At 43.8% G+C, this 15,034-nt stretch overlaps 1 pseudogene; it reads left to right on the top strand.

The window, feature by feature from the left end:
- The window catches only part of LOC125103325 (butyrophilin-like protein 1), a 335,717-nt pseudogene extending 321,452 nt beyond the window's left edge, over nt 1-14,265 (top strand).
- Nucleotides 14,266-15,034: the final 769 nt, after the last annotated feature.

Below are 15,034 nucleotides of genomic sequence, written 5' to 3'. Positions count from 1 at the left end.
AAAAAGATTTTATTTCTTTATTTGAAAGAGAGAGAGAGTACAAGCAGAGAGAGTGGGAGAGGGAGAAGCAGACTCCCCACTGATATACACACTTGTGAATTGGAAGCATTAATATTGTTAAAATGTCCATACCTACTGCCCAAAGCAGTCTATAGATTCAAGGCAATCCTTATAAAAATATCCATAGCATTCTTCTCAAAACTAGAACAAACAATACTAAAATTTTATGGAACCACAAAAGACCCTGATAGCCAAAGCATTCTTGAAAAAGAAGAACAAAGCTGGAGGTATCACAATTTCAGATCTCAAGACATACTACAAGGTTGTAGTAGTGAAAGCAGTACAATACTTTGAAAAACATAGACACCTAGGTTAATGCAAGAAAATAGAGAGCACAGAAATAAACTCACAAATCTGTGGCACATGAATCTATGACAAAGAAAGCAAGAACATACAGTGGGGAAAAGAGAGTCTCTTCCAAAAAGATGCTTGGAAAAGTGGGCAGCTGCATATCAGTGAATGACACTGGATCACTTTGTGGTGCAGTGTAGAAGAATAAAGTCAAAGTGGGTTAAAGACATATTTCAGTGGACCTGAAACAATAAAACTCCTAGAAGGAAATACGGAAGGGTGCCTGCATGTTTCAATCTGTTCAGAGTCTGCCTTTGGCTCAGGTCATGATCTTATGGTCCTGGGATCAAGCCCTGCTTTGGGCTCTTTGCTCAGGGATGAGTCTGCTTCTCTGTCTCCCTCAGCCCCTCCTCCTCCACTTGTGCTCTGTCTCTGCTTTCTCATTCTCTCAAGTAAATAAATGAAAAAGAAAACATAGAGAATAATTTCTCTGACATCAACCATAGAAATATTTTTCTAGATATGTCTCCTCAGACAAGGGATATGGTAAGAAATGCAAAGTATTGGGAAAACATGAAAATAAAATGCTTTTGCATAGCGAAGGAAACCATCAACAAAACAAAGGTAACCCTCTTTGGGAGAAGATATTTGGAAATGATCTATCCCATAAGATATTAATATCCATAATATATAAAGAACCCATACAAGTCAACCCCTCAAAACCCCCTGTCAATCTGATTAACCAATGGACAGAGGACCTAAACAGATATTTACCAAAGAAGACATACAGATCACCAGTAGTTACATGAAAAGATGCTCAACATCACTCATCATTAGGGAAATACAAATCAAAACCACAGGAGATGATCACCTCACACCTGTCAGAATGGCAAAAACAAATACAAGAAATAAGAAGTATTGGTGAGGATGAGGAGAAAAAGGAACAATTGTACACTGATGGTGGGATTGTAAATTGGTACAGCCAGTGTGAAAAAGAGTATGGAAGTTCCTCAAAAAATTAACAATGGAAAGACCATGTGATCCAATAATATTACTATGGGTATTGATGTGGGGCCAGTGAGCAAACAGTCAAGAAATAATTCTTGAAATGTTTTTGGTGCAAAAAGATGCTTAGCACAGGGACAGGACCCATGGGCAGAAAGACCTGCATGGGTATTGTGAGATGCAACTGGTTATATATATTTTTATTTAGTGGTGGTTAGCAATAGTGTTAAGTCTCTAAGGAATTTGGAAGCAAGACTTCCAGGACCTTGAGGGGCTTGCTACTGTTAAGATAAGATTATTTACTACTGTCACAGGGAAGCAACACTAAGAAGAACAAAGCTATAGCGGTAAAGCATGAAAGGAAGTCCTTGAGGGAGCTGCAGGAGTGTTACCATCTATAAGCCTGGACACTTCAAGCTGCAGCAAAGTCGAGCCTTTGTTCTGTTTTTTTCTCATCAGGTATTTACCCAAAGGAAATGAAAACACTAATTTGGAAAATATGTATGAATCCCTATGTTTACTGCAGCATTATTTATCATAGCCAAGATATGGAAGCAACTTAGGAGTCCACTGACAGACGAATGGATAAGGAGGAGGAGGAGGTCTATAACCAATGGAATATTATGTATGCAGCCAAGAAAATGATGAAATCTTGTTTTTTGTGACAACATGGATAGACCTAGAAGGTATTAAGCTAAGTGAAAGAAGTCAGACTGGGGAAGACAAATATCATATGATTTTACTCATATGTGAAATCTAAAACACCAAACAAATAAACAAACAAACAAAATAAGAATCAGGTCTATAAACACAGAGAACAAGCCCATGGTTGCAGGAGGGAGGTGGGGTAGGCAGATGGGCCAAAATGGTGGAGAGAGGGAGATAGGCTCCCGGTTAGATGGGAGGTACACTCATGGTGAGCATAGCATAATGTTTAACTTGTGAATCACTATGTTTTACACCTGAAATGAATGTGTCATTGTCAAGTATACTCAAATTAAAAAATTAATAAAAATTTAGAATAAATTAAACTTTATTTCATGTTCTTAATAAGTGGGTTTAATCCTTTCCACCAACTGGCACATTATAAAATCATAATTCATTTTATCTTAGCCCTAGTTTTCTGGCTTAGGTATTCTCTGAAACTGCTTCAAAGGCACTTGAAGCAACTAAACATCAGAGAGTGGGGAAACCATAAGAGACTCTTAACTAAAGGAAACAAGTTGAAGGTTGCTGGAGGGGAGGGCAGTGGGGGGGAAGAGGTAACTGAGTGTTGGGCATTAAGGGTAACACTTGATGTAATGAGCACTGGGTGTTATATGCAATTGATGAATTATTTAATTCAACCTTTGAAATTAATAATATACCATATGTCAATAATTGAATTAAAACAAATATTGGAGGGGGAGACGAACCATGAGAGACAGTGGACTCTGAGAAACAAACTGAGGGTTTTGGAGGGGACAAGGGTGGGGGTGTGGGTAAGCCTGGTGGTGGGAATTGTGGAGGGCACATATTGCATGGAGCACGGGGTGTGGTGCATAAACAATGAATTCTGGAACACTGAAAAGAAATTTAAAAAGTAAATAAAAATTAAAAAAAAAAAAGAATTGTTATAAGGCTGTGAAAGTAGATAGTATAATACTTTCTAATATTAACTCAATTATCATCAGAATAATCTATATTTAGAGCAAGAAAACTCATTCATGGTCAGTGAACAGTGTTTGTACATAAAACAGCCAGAACGTAAGCCTGATAAACTGGAGGAGGCAGTAGAGTTTGCTCCTTTTTTTGTTTTGTTTCCTTTCCATGATGTCTTCAGATATCCTTCCACTATCCTTCAGGAAAATCTTCCCTGTGCTTTGTCATTCCTTCCTCTCCCCTCTCAACATAGGGTCCAAGGGCGGGTATGCAGGGGGATAAGCTTTCAGGCCCTATCATCTGCATCATTGCTGGGTCCAAGGTCCCCTCCTCCTCCTCTTTCACCCTACATTGTACAGAGTTGGGGGCTGGGCTGGGCTTGAGAACTGAGGTGTGTAGGGGTGTGGGTGGCAGTGTTTCTGCAGCTCTAGCCCTCCCTCCTCCCGGAAGTTCCTGCATGAAAGGTTAGTAGATGGCAGGACTGACGTCTTCATCTCTGTTTGCATGTGTGAGAATCATGTTTTGTGAATACAACTTGTGTAGTTTAGTTCCTGGCATTTAGGAGGTACTCAATAAAATATGACTTTCTTCCCTTTGTCTTTTTTTTTTAATAGGAGAATTTTTTGAAAAAATTATTTATTTGAGAAAGAGAGCTAGCACAAGTAAGTAGAGAGGCTCAGTGGGGAGCCCAATGCTGGGTTTGAACACAGTGCCCTGGGAACATGACCCGAGACAAAGGGAGACACTTAACTGACTGAGCCACCCAGGTGCCCATTCCCTGTGTCTTTTAATAATATTTCCCTAATGTCTCTCAGGCCTTGAGGAGTCTCTCTGTGGGCCAGGGTGTGGTGGGGACAGTGGGGATGGATCTGGAAGTAAATACTGGCTCCTGTTCATCCCATTTTTTTTTTTAAATTAAGGATTTCCCCAGTATTCCTGAGTCTAAGTATATATTGTCAGAATGGATATTTGAAGATGACAACATGGGATACTTTCAGATATATCCAGAAGTCCTGGTTCTGCCCAGAATATCTCAGTCCAAACATCCTGGCAGAAAACTATCACTCCCGTGCATCAGGGGTCTCTCAGTTCTTGCTTCCTGAAAATAAATACAGTGGATCATTCAGAACAGTTGAGAGTGAAAAGGCTGGGAGAGGTTTTGCTGGGTGCGTGATTGTGAAACTGAGAGATTTGGTTTCCTCATCTGTAGAATGAAGACAGTAGTGACAGGAAACTGGCAGAAGTGTGACCATGGAGTGCTGGCCCAAATTAGTGTTTTAACACCAGTCACACATGAACACCTGAGCACTGGGTAGGCTTGAGGGAGCAAACAAAGGTCAGGTGTGAAATCTCAGTTTCTATTCTGGTGATGCTTCAGTGTTGCATATATGTTTGGGGTAGGAAGAATAAAAGAGTGGAGAAGATGGTGGAATTGCTGTATCCGCCCAGGGCCTGACTTGTTTAGGTCAGAGTTAACAGTCTTTTTGTTTCTCAGTGAACTGAAATGTTTTCCAAATTTGGACAGGGCTGGGTAGCCAATGTGCTGCTGAAATGACTCCTCTGCACATGAGCTCAAGCAAAGTTTCCTGAATGCTGTGTGTTAGACACGTGACCAGGGCACACAGTACCTCCCTTTGTGGATGCCTCAAACAGTTCACAGAAGAACACACATCAGGATTGTGGAGGAGAACAGGGTGCCACTAAACCCCCAACAAACACGTGTATGGGGCACATGTGGGGATGAGCATGTTGGTGAAGGCCCCGCTGAGGAATATAACATTAGGCAAGATTGCATTGGTAACCAGTTTGAGGGATGAGAGAAAGAGAGAGAGAGAGAGTGAGAGAGAGAAACATTCAGTGGCTTGTGAGAAGGCCTGAGGCTGGGGAAGCTCCATGAACTGGAGAAATTCACCCAGGCCAGTGAGCACCCAACTGGGTAAGTGATGGATGATGTCAGAGACAAAGACAGGACCTGAGAGCTATAGATGAGAGGGGGATCCCTATAGATAAGAGGGGGAAGCCTTTCATCTCATTAGCAGGGGGATCCCTCGAAGGGATGAGGTGACCTGACATAAGCTGACTTGAGAGGATCATGACCTTGGAGTGAAAATGAACAGGAGTAAATTCCTGATTGCTTAGTTCCCTAGGAGAGGATGAGGAAAGGGGAGAGAATAGGAAATAACTGCTAATGTGTACAGGAATTGATTTTGTTGTGATGAAAATGTTGTAAACCTAAGTTGAGATAATGGTTGTATAAGCCTTGGAATATATCAAATCTGTGATGTTGGTGAAAGCACACTCTATGGGCCTTCATTAAAAAAAAGAAAAGAAAAGAAAATGAGCTTGAGGAGGTAAGGCTGGAGGTGGTAGGGAAACTCAGCAGGATGCAGGGACCCCCAGTTTGGACCAGGGAGGACATAAGTGTGCTGTAGGTAGGTGCTGGCAGTGAATATGAATTTGAGGAACTCTTGAACTTTCTAGTATGTTGGAAGTAGCCTAAGAATGTGGAGTGTCAGGAATGTGCTTCAAGTTTCTGGCAGACATAACCGGGTGAAGCCAGGTGTCCTTTACTGAGATGAGGAAGTGCAGCAAGGGAGGGGCTGGAGTAGAGCCCTAGTGCTCCATGGTTTTCCTTCAGAGGCCATAGAATCCACATTTCCTGGTGCAGACTGTGACCTGACAGGGAGCGGCTGAATGGTGCATCCTGGCCATGTGTGATAGTAAAGTATTAAGCAGCCACACAGCACTGTGCATTTACTTCTGCCGGGACAGTTTCCTGAAAGATCCTGATGCCCAATACTAAATTGTCTGTTGACAGGTTGTGGGATGATGTGGGTGGTCTCCTGGTGAAGAAGAGAAAAGTAACTACACTGGTGATTCCACAAAGGCTCTTGCACCTGAGATACACCCACAGACATGGTGTCATCTTAGTAGTGAACAGTTAGGTGACCAGAAGAGTAGTAGTTGTTCAATAAATTGTTGCTAAATCTGTCTCTGTGTGTCCTCTTGCAGAGTGGGTCAGTGTACCTGTACTTGTCCTGTTTCTGTGGCTCTGATCATGCTGTTTCCTTCCTGATAACTAGGGTGCACCATCCAGTGGGGAGGGCAGAGTCTGCTAGGATTGTGTTTTGTAAGCTTTCGCTTTCAAATGGTGGAAAGGGTCGGTACAGGGCATATTCTGCAATCTGGAAGTGCTTAGTGCCCCAGGTCCCTGTTTCAGGAGAGACCCCTGCAACTTGTGCCAGGCTCTCCTTCTCCACTTACCTGGGAACCACTACCTCTCAGACAAGAGAAGCCAGCATCACCCATATTGGACTTGGAAGCAGGGTGTGGGGCTCAGAGCAGCATCTTGCTGAGGCAATCTGAGAGCAGACCTGGGTTCAACTGAGATCTTGCACTGTTGAGTTAGAGACGCTTATGAAGTCCCGTAGTACTATTTTTAATTTTTTGAGGAATTAGCACACTACTTTCCCAAGTGACTTCTCCAACTTGCATTCCCACCAACAGTGTCAGAGGGCTCCCCTTTCTCCACATCCTCTCCAAGATTTGTTGTTTCCTGCCTTGTTAATCTTTGCCATTCTAACTGATATAAGGTAGTATCTCAATGTGTTATTTTTAAAAAGATTTTATTTATTTACTTATTAGACAGAGAGAGACAGATCACAGGTAGGCAGAACAGCAGGCGATGGGGTGGGGGAGAGCAGGCTCCCAGCTGAGCAGAAATCCAGGAGCAGGACTGGATCCTAGCACCCTGAGATCATGAACTGTGTTGAAGGTAGAGGCTTAACCCAGTGATCCACACAGGCACCCCTCAATGTTGTTTTGATATTTATTTCCCTGATGGCTAGTGATGTTGAACATTTTTTCATGTGTTTGTTAGCCATTTGTAGCAGTATTCAGTTACTCTTAACTGGGCTTGCTCATGCACCTTTGGTCATGTTGGGGAAATATAATTAAAAGGAAATCTCAGAGAAATCTCCTTCACACAGATAATGGGAAAGAAAACCCTTTTATTGTAGAATTAGATTTACCAAAATGTGATGTGTATCATAGGCAATCTTTGAAGAGATGCAAAGACAAAGAAAATCACTCTTTTCCATAGCCATGCAGACACAGCTCATTACACATATGTTCTCAGGATAGATGGTTACTAGCTCTCAAGTAAGTGGACATGACAGCACCATCTGTCACAAACAGTTCACCCTAGATTTACATAGTAATAGGGTGACCATCTATGTTAGCTAGTTGTCCTCATCCAGAAGAAAAACAAATTCTCCCATTTTTATAACAGGAAGTGGTTTTACATGAGGATCCTGGTGCCCACTGAGGTAAGGTCCTTACCCTGGCACAGGAAGGAGGAGAGAGGGGTATTGTCTTCCTTGAGTGAGCCTTTCAAAGAGAAGTTTCCCAGATCTTTGAGAAAGACATTCTGGATCACAAAGCTGGCAAAAGGCCTATCCATGTTTTTCAATGGACTTATGTATGTTTCAAAGAGGAGAGAAAGCACCCACAGTCACAAGCACCCACTTCACAATAAATAATGAAAAAAAAAAAAAGAAAAAAAAGGAAAGGACTCTCTTCCCTTATTTTCAACAGGGACAATTAAGCCTCTTTGCCTTAATTTTTATTTGTCCTGACAGTGGTCCTTGGCTGGGTTTGCTCACATGGGTGTTGTTTAGCTGGCTCTTGGCTGGTCTAGGACAACTTTAGCTAGAAAGGTAGTGCTGGCCTGAGCATGTCCTTTTCATGGGAGAGGGCAAGGCAAATGGCAAAAGCAGTTTCCAACCACTGCTGGAGTCATATTCCCTGAACTCTCAGTGGCTGAACCAAGTCACATGATGGAGCCTAGAAGCAGTGTGTGAAGGCACTAACAGTATGTGGCTGAGGGTGAACTGGCTGTGAGGAAGGCTGAAGGATTGGAATGTTTTCATCATCAGGCTATCAAAGATGGGACCAAGTATGAACCTGTTCAGGATTTGAGTTTAAAGCATCTGTGAGGAATTCAGGCAGAGGTAACCCTCAGGTATGTGGATATTAGGGAGGATGCTCAGGAGGTAGTTAGATTTTATGAAGGTGAATGGATGTACCAAGTGGCAGTGTGTGTGCAGATGACCTGGAGAGTGTGTGAGGTGAGAAGAGCAGAGAAGGATGGAATCTGAGAGCAAATTCCTCCTTCTGTCAGTCTGGACAATGGACTTCCCACCCTCGTGTTTAGGGAGAAGAAACCTGCCTTCTTTGCCTACCATAGGTCCCCATGCTCCTTCTGTTTGTTTTCTGTGGTAGGACCCCTGCTTTGCTCCCTGCCGTGATCACTCCCTAGTGGAGCCCCCAGAGTGCAATGCTGCCCCTGAAGGTGTGCCCAGGAAGGCTTTGCTTGCATCCCTGGGCTCTGGGAGACCTCCCTGTACTCTCCCACTTCTCTCTTGCAGGTATGGTCTCTGACGCTCCAGTGCTCATCACAGGGCCAGAGGAGGAAGGGGTCCGGGTGGTGTGTAAGGCGTCGGGGTGGTTCCCAAAGCCCCAGGTACAGTGGAGAGCCCTCAGTGGAGAGAAGTTCTTGACATTTCTGAGACTCATGTCCAAAATGCTGAAGGGCTGTTCAGTGTGGAGGCTGCGCCGGTGGTGAAACATAGCTCTTTGGAGAATGTGACCTGCTTCCTTCTTAGCCCAATCCTGAGCCAAGAGAAAGCAATGGCCATTTTTATCCCAGGTGCGTGCTGTTTCCCTCTCCCAGTAGGGCCATAGGGAGGGACTGGGAGTCTCTAGGTGTGCTGAGTGGACTGTTCTGGGCTGTGGATATGGACTGTGTATACTGGACTGTCCTGACTGTGTATATGGCTGGACACGGAGGACTTCTTTCCCCAGACTTCTCCCTGGATGTCAGCTTTCATGGTGATCCTGTCCTTGTTGATACTGTTACTCTTTGGGACTGCCTACTACACCAAGAGAGAACAAACTGCTAAGTGCCAGGAGATGAAGGAATGGGAGAAACTCCATAGGGAAAAGGACGAGAACCAGCGGGCAAAGGAGGAGGCATTGAAAGCCAGAGGTAAAGCAGTGAAGTGGCCACAGTCTGTGAGTGTGGCAGCCGGTGCGGAGGAAAAGTGGACGGAGGGCCCTTGCCCTGGAGCAAGTGGCTGAGGAGGTCCAGAGAGGACATGGAGCTGTGGAGGCTCGATGGATCTGGAGCTATAACTTCTAGGATACTGACATGTGCACTTGTGGGTTTGTCAGGTGCAATCTTTGGTATTCTTAGCGATGGGGGTTCATGCTTATTTCTCACTCTCTTTCAGATGAACTCCAAGCAGATCTTGGTAAGTTCTGCTTTTTCTCTAGAAGTTTCTGTGTCTTCTTTGAAGGAGACATTCTGGTTCTTAGCTCGCCTGTTTCCTGTGTTGCCTTTCAGACTGGAGGAAATCTGTTTACCTGTCCAGGTGTCCTTGCGTTTTTGTTCCACCTAAGTCAAGATGTCCCCTTTCCTTGTTTCAGGCAGTAACATGTGGACCCTTCTCTGGGGCAGAAGCAGAAGCTGGTGGGAGGAAGAACCCTGTTCCATGAGCTTTCTCCAATCTGGGCCACTGTTTCCCACCCAGTTCCCGGAAACCTGGGGGTGATGGTGGTTCCTGGAGTCTGTCGTGCACCTTGGGTTTATTCCAATGCTGACCTGCGTGCCATATTGCTAGCTCTTTAGCCTTTAGTGCAACTAGTTCTGTTAGCACTTGAATCCAAAAGCCAGCTGCTTGAGATTTCAAGAAAAGAACTATATAAATTAATGGGGTCACTAAGGATAGGAGTGTGACCTTAGCTCCATAACACCAACCAGGGAGAGTGTGTTTTCTCCAGTTCCTTGAAGTTGTGATCACAAAGCGATGGGTAAAGGACTGTACAGACTATGTGTGAGAATGTGGTGGAATGAGCTGTCAATGTCCCCAGATAGTGATTGTGTTATCTGAGAAGGATTGGCCACTTTTACTCTAGAGTTTACATCACATCCCTACCTGAAATACTCTCATTTTGGGTTATTTCTCAAATATCTCTGTGTTCAAAATCACCAGGTGTAGTAATGATGTTTTTATAATTATGGAATTTCATATATTTTATCTCTGTAATTTTTTATACAGTGTTTGTCAGCACATGGCAGGAGGTCATTTCCTTTCCAGCCTCTCCCCACTCTGCAGTTAGTGTCACCTTTAGCCCAGAGGGGAGGCAAGTGTCAGTAGATGAATGCTGAGCAGACTTGTTCTGACTGAGGTCTCACCAGGGTGTGTTCCCTTTCAGTCTGGAGGAAGGCACATCTGTATGCAGGTAAGCTACTCAGTTTCCTGTTACCTTATCTCCCCAGGCTCAACTCAGCCACCTTCTATGTCACAGACCCTATACCAGGATGGGTTGGTGTCCTGCTACTCTTGTCACTTTTGTCTTCCTTCTCTTAACACTGTAAGGACTGTCCTTGGGAACACGGATCTGCCTCCATTCTGACCCACTCTCTACTGCAGGTCACTGTTAGGGTTACCAACACCCTCTGAACCCACTGCTCAATTTATACTTCTAATTGGTGCATTGACAACAGAGAGGTCTGAAACAGGATAGTGACCTTATAAATCAGAAACTCTTGTGTGTAGAGGATTTCAGAAACCAAGCTTGCCTGCTTAGGACTCAGGTCTTCCTAGGTGGGTTCTTGGTTCTGAATCCATTTTACCCTGACATTCCTACTTTTTGGGTCTCCGGTTTTGATTTTCCTGTTTCTTGCTAAGCCTCTGGTATGTTGGTCTTTATTTTGCTTCCTCATGCTCTGACTCCCTGTTGGAACTGGGTTTCTTCCTTTAAGCCTCCTTAGGTGTTGAGGAATTAAATACTTTAGAGCAGGTGATCTGAATCTATGATGCAGCACCACCAGGATATTTATGGATTCCTGGAGGTGGGGTCTGTGAACCACCTGCAATTATATACAACATCTTTTGTATATTGTTGTGTAAGAAGAGCAATAACTTATATATGTTATAATCATATTAATTATTAAATATATATTATATATTAAATATTTAACATTATGATATGTGATATGTATGTGTTTTTAAAAACAGCTACTGATAATTGTTCACAACCATTATCTCTCTTTTTAGGAGAATATTGCTCTTACCTGATGGGCTTAACTTGGTTGGGTTTATTGGAGGCAAAGTGTGAAGATGCAAAAGGAGAAAACTAGAAGAGCTAAAATTCTTTACTAGGGAAAAGTGGAGTTAAAATCAGGAAAGAAAAAATGTGTTAGGAAAAGCGGAGGAGTGGAGAAGGAAAGTGGAGAGCTTGAGATTCCTTTGGAGAGATTATTGGGGGATAAGAGTGGTAGAAGTATACAAGAGGCAGTATACAAGAAGACGTGCAAGGTATTTGCATGTATGAAAAGTAATAAACTCCTGATACCTGTTTGAGATTTTTCTGAGAAGACTTATACTTGTTTTAAGCTATTTGAAAGTAATCATGTAACCAGATTTGCCTCTGATAATGAGCTCATCTTGATCTTCCAGTGGTGTGGGGACATGAGAGTGGTCTGGGGATCCTAAAGCAATGAAGAGTTATCCAGAGGTTCCTTTAGTACTGGGGTAGATTAAGAATCTGGGCCCTTTGAACCTGTGTAATATGTGCTTTTTCTTTTTGCCTGTTTCTATTTACGATCAGGGATATAAACTGTCAATGTAGAGAAAGGGAAGCCAGAGGTGAAGGAAACCAGGAGTCCAGATGTGTGAGGCTCCTTAGAGGGCCTCGCTGATTCTTGGGATGTATGTGCAAAGTGATGATCAAAGAATCCTATTTCGCATTTCCCCTTTTCTGCTGAATTGATGTGCATGATTTAATTAATTAATTAATTTTAAAATATTTTTCCCATGAAGCATACTGATAAAACATTTTTTATTATGTTATGTTAGTCATCGCGCAGTACACCATTAGTTTAGCGTTCCGTGATTCATTATTTGCATGTAACACCCAGTGCTCATTACAACACGTCCCCTCTTTAATATCTATCTCCAGGATACCCCATCCTCCCACCCCCACCCTTCTGAAATCCTCAGATGGTTTCTTGGAGTCCATAGTCTCTCATAGTTTGTCCCCTGTCTCATTCCCCCCACTTCAGTTTTCCCTTCTTTCCTCTAAAGTCTTCCATGCTATTCCTTATGTTGCACATATGAGTGAAACCATGTGATCGTTGTCTGCTTGACTTATTTCACTTAGCATAATCCCCTCCAGTTCCATCCAGGTCAATGCAAATGGGGGGGGGGTATTCATCCTTTCTGATGGCTGAATAATATTCCATTGTAAATATGAACCACATCTGCTTTATATATTCATCTGCTGAAGGACATCTCGGTTCCTTCCACAGTTTGGCTATTTTTTTCTTGAATAAAAAAAAAGCTTTTTAGGGGCCCCTGGGTGGCTCAGTTTCTTAAGCAGCTGCCTTTGGCTCAGGTCATGACCCCAGGTTGTTGGATCGAACCCCACATTGGACTCCCTGCTCAGTGGGAACACTGCTTCTCCCTCTCCTCCCTGCTCTTGCTGTCTCTCACTATCACTGTCTCTCTCTCAAATAAATAAAATCTTAAAACAAAGATTGTATTTATTTAGTTATTTATTTAGAGCCATTGGAGTGGGTGGAGTGTTGAAAATCTCAAGCAGATTCCATGCTGAACCTGGAGCCTGATAGGGGGGCTGGATCCAACCACTCTGAGATTATGACCTGAGCCCAAATCAGGAGCCAGATACTCAACTGACTGTTGCAGGTGCCAGTGTTTTAAAGTATGTGTTTTAAAGTATGCCATGTGTACTTGTATTTTGATCTCCCCCATTCTTTTCAAGAAAACCTAAGTTTCATGATGGATATGTGGCTAAGGATTGAGAAAACATAATTTGAGTGGAATCTGGGCATAGATTCTTCTTTTCAGGTTGTTACACAGCCTCTCAGTGGTGTTAAGCTTTATGGCTTAGCTCTTATGGGAAGGCTGTAGGGTGATGCCCGTGTGTGTGTGTGTGTGTGTGTGTGTGTGTGTGTGTGTGTGTGTGTAATAAATGCATCAGGGAATGTTTCCAAAAGATATTTCCCTGTAACCCTTGCATCAGTGTATTTCAGAAGACTAGATACAGACCCCAGTGTATTCAGACTTCTCAAAGCCTTAAGAAGAAACATGTGGTTCTTTTGTAGATTGGCGGAAGGAGAAGTTCCTGCCTTGTGAGTTACTTTGAGTTCTTTCTGGGTCCTCCTACTGCTGCTCCAGGGTGGCTTACCTCTCCTCAGCTTGCTGTGGTGACACAGATGTTGGCCCCGTCAGTGGTGGCAGGTGCAGATGGGGTGGTGAAAGTCATGTAGGTGGGTTGGTGGGTGTGGATGATTTCAGATGCTAAAGAGATACCCTTCAGTGTTGGAGTCCAGTCTTGTCCTCCCGGATCAGTCTTTAGTTCCTTCTCCTGGTTGGTGGGGTGTGTGCTTGAGTCACAAGATTCTAATCTCAGGAGGCTTAACCCTGCCCACATGCATCTAGGTGTCTGGTGGTGGGGGTGGTTGATGTGTGCTTTATTGTAGGGAAAGGCGAGACCTCAAATGATTGGCAATTCTCTCTGCAGTGTCTGTCACTCTGGATCCAGGGTCTGCAGATCCAAACCTGGCTGTTTCTGATGAAAAGTCTTGTGTGACCTGGAAGTATACAACTAAGGACCCAGAAAAACAGTGTAGCATCTTAGTTCAGGAGGGCATCAGTCAGGGCGCTGTTACTGGGTGGTGGAGATCAGGAATGGAGAAGTGAGTGGGCTCTGGGGGTCTGTAAGAGAGATGTGGAGAGGAGAGGAAGGGCTCGTACAAGGAATCCCCAGAAAAGGGGTTCTGGGTTGTGGGGATGTATGAACATAAACTCCATTCCCTGCCTGATAATTCAGGACTCCTTGTGCCAATTCCCCACAGGGTAGGGGTTTTCCTGGACCTGAAGGAAGGGGATATCTCATTCTACAACATGACTGATGGCTCCACATTTTCTCCTTCCCACTAGCGTCTGGGACTCTGTTTCCATACTTCAGGTTGAGGTCAGGAGATGTATCCCTGCCCATCTGCTCTGGGGTGGGCGGGCCTGTGCAGACCCCTGTACCCCTTAACAACCCTCTTTGTTCTTCAGAGTAGCCTGTGAGCCTCTCAGGGCAGGGGTTCAGTTCAGGCTGTGGTGTTGATGGTGATCTCCCAGGGGCTGAATCCCCATTACTCCCCTGGGGCCGTGAAGCTCTGTCCCCATAGGGTCCCAACAGGGTTCCTCATGGTGGCTGCAGAATCCCTGAGGTTATAGGCTCTGATGTTAGTCCTGGAAGACCTGGTGTCTTGCCCTTCTCTTCTGGGTGTAGACTGCTGGGGTGTGGTTATGAGAATAGTCAGTTCATGCCTATGCTCAGGTATTAGAAGATAAATGTTGACTGTTTGAGCATATATGGGATAGACTGAATTTTGCTACTGGAAGTCATGTTTCTTTTGATCATGAACATTATTTCATGGAGTCCTTGCATTGTTTTGATATGAAATGAGATGAGGTCTGAATTACTCTGAAGAATTAACTGGTGTTTATTTTATGCAGTTTGTGTTGTGCAGATAAACCCAGAGTCTATGAGAGAGTCACCAGCTTTATTTTAGGAAATGTGTAGTCTGACTAGAGATGTTGTCTATCTAAACATTTCTGAAGAAATGTATGGTTGATGGACTTTAAGAGGAGTGGAGTGTAATATTCTATTGTATATCTTTCTTATTCTGGGATGGACGAGACCTACTTATCTATTTTTTTTTTAAGAGAGCATGAGTCAGGGGAGGAGCAGAGGGAGGGAAAGGAGCAGAGGGAGGGGGAGGAGCAGAGGGAGAAGAAGGTCCCCCACTGAGCAGGAAGCCCAATGTGGGGCTCGATCCCAGGACCGGGGATCATGACCTGAGCCAAAGGCAGATGCCTAACCAACTGAGCCACTCAGGCGCCCCGAGAGCTACTTATCTCGATGTACCTTAGTAAATATCTATTATTTCTGA

The sequence above is a fragment of the Lutra lutra genome, chromosome 6, assembly GCF_902655055.1.
Source record: "Lutra lutra chromosome 6, mLutLut1.2, whole genome shotgun sequence".
Lineage (NCBI taxonomy): Eukaryota > Metazoa > Chordata > Mammalia > Carnivora > Mustelidae > Lutra > Lutra lutra.
The sequence above is the reverse complement of the archived record's forward strand: the minus strand, read 5'-3'. Positions and strand labels throughout refer to the sequence as shown.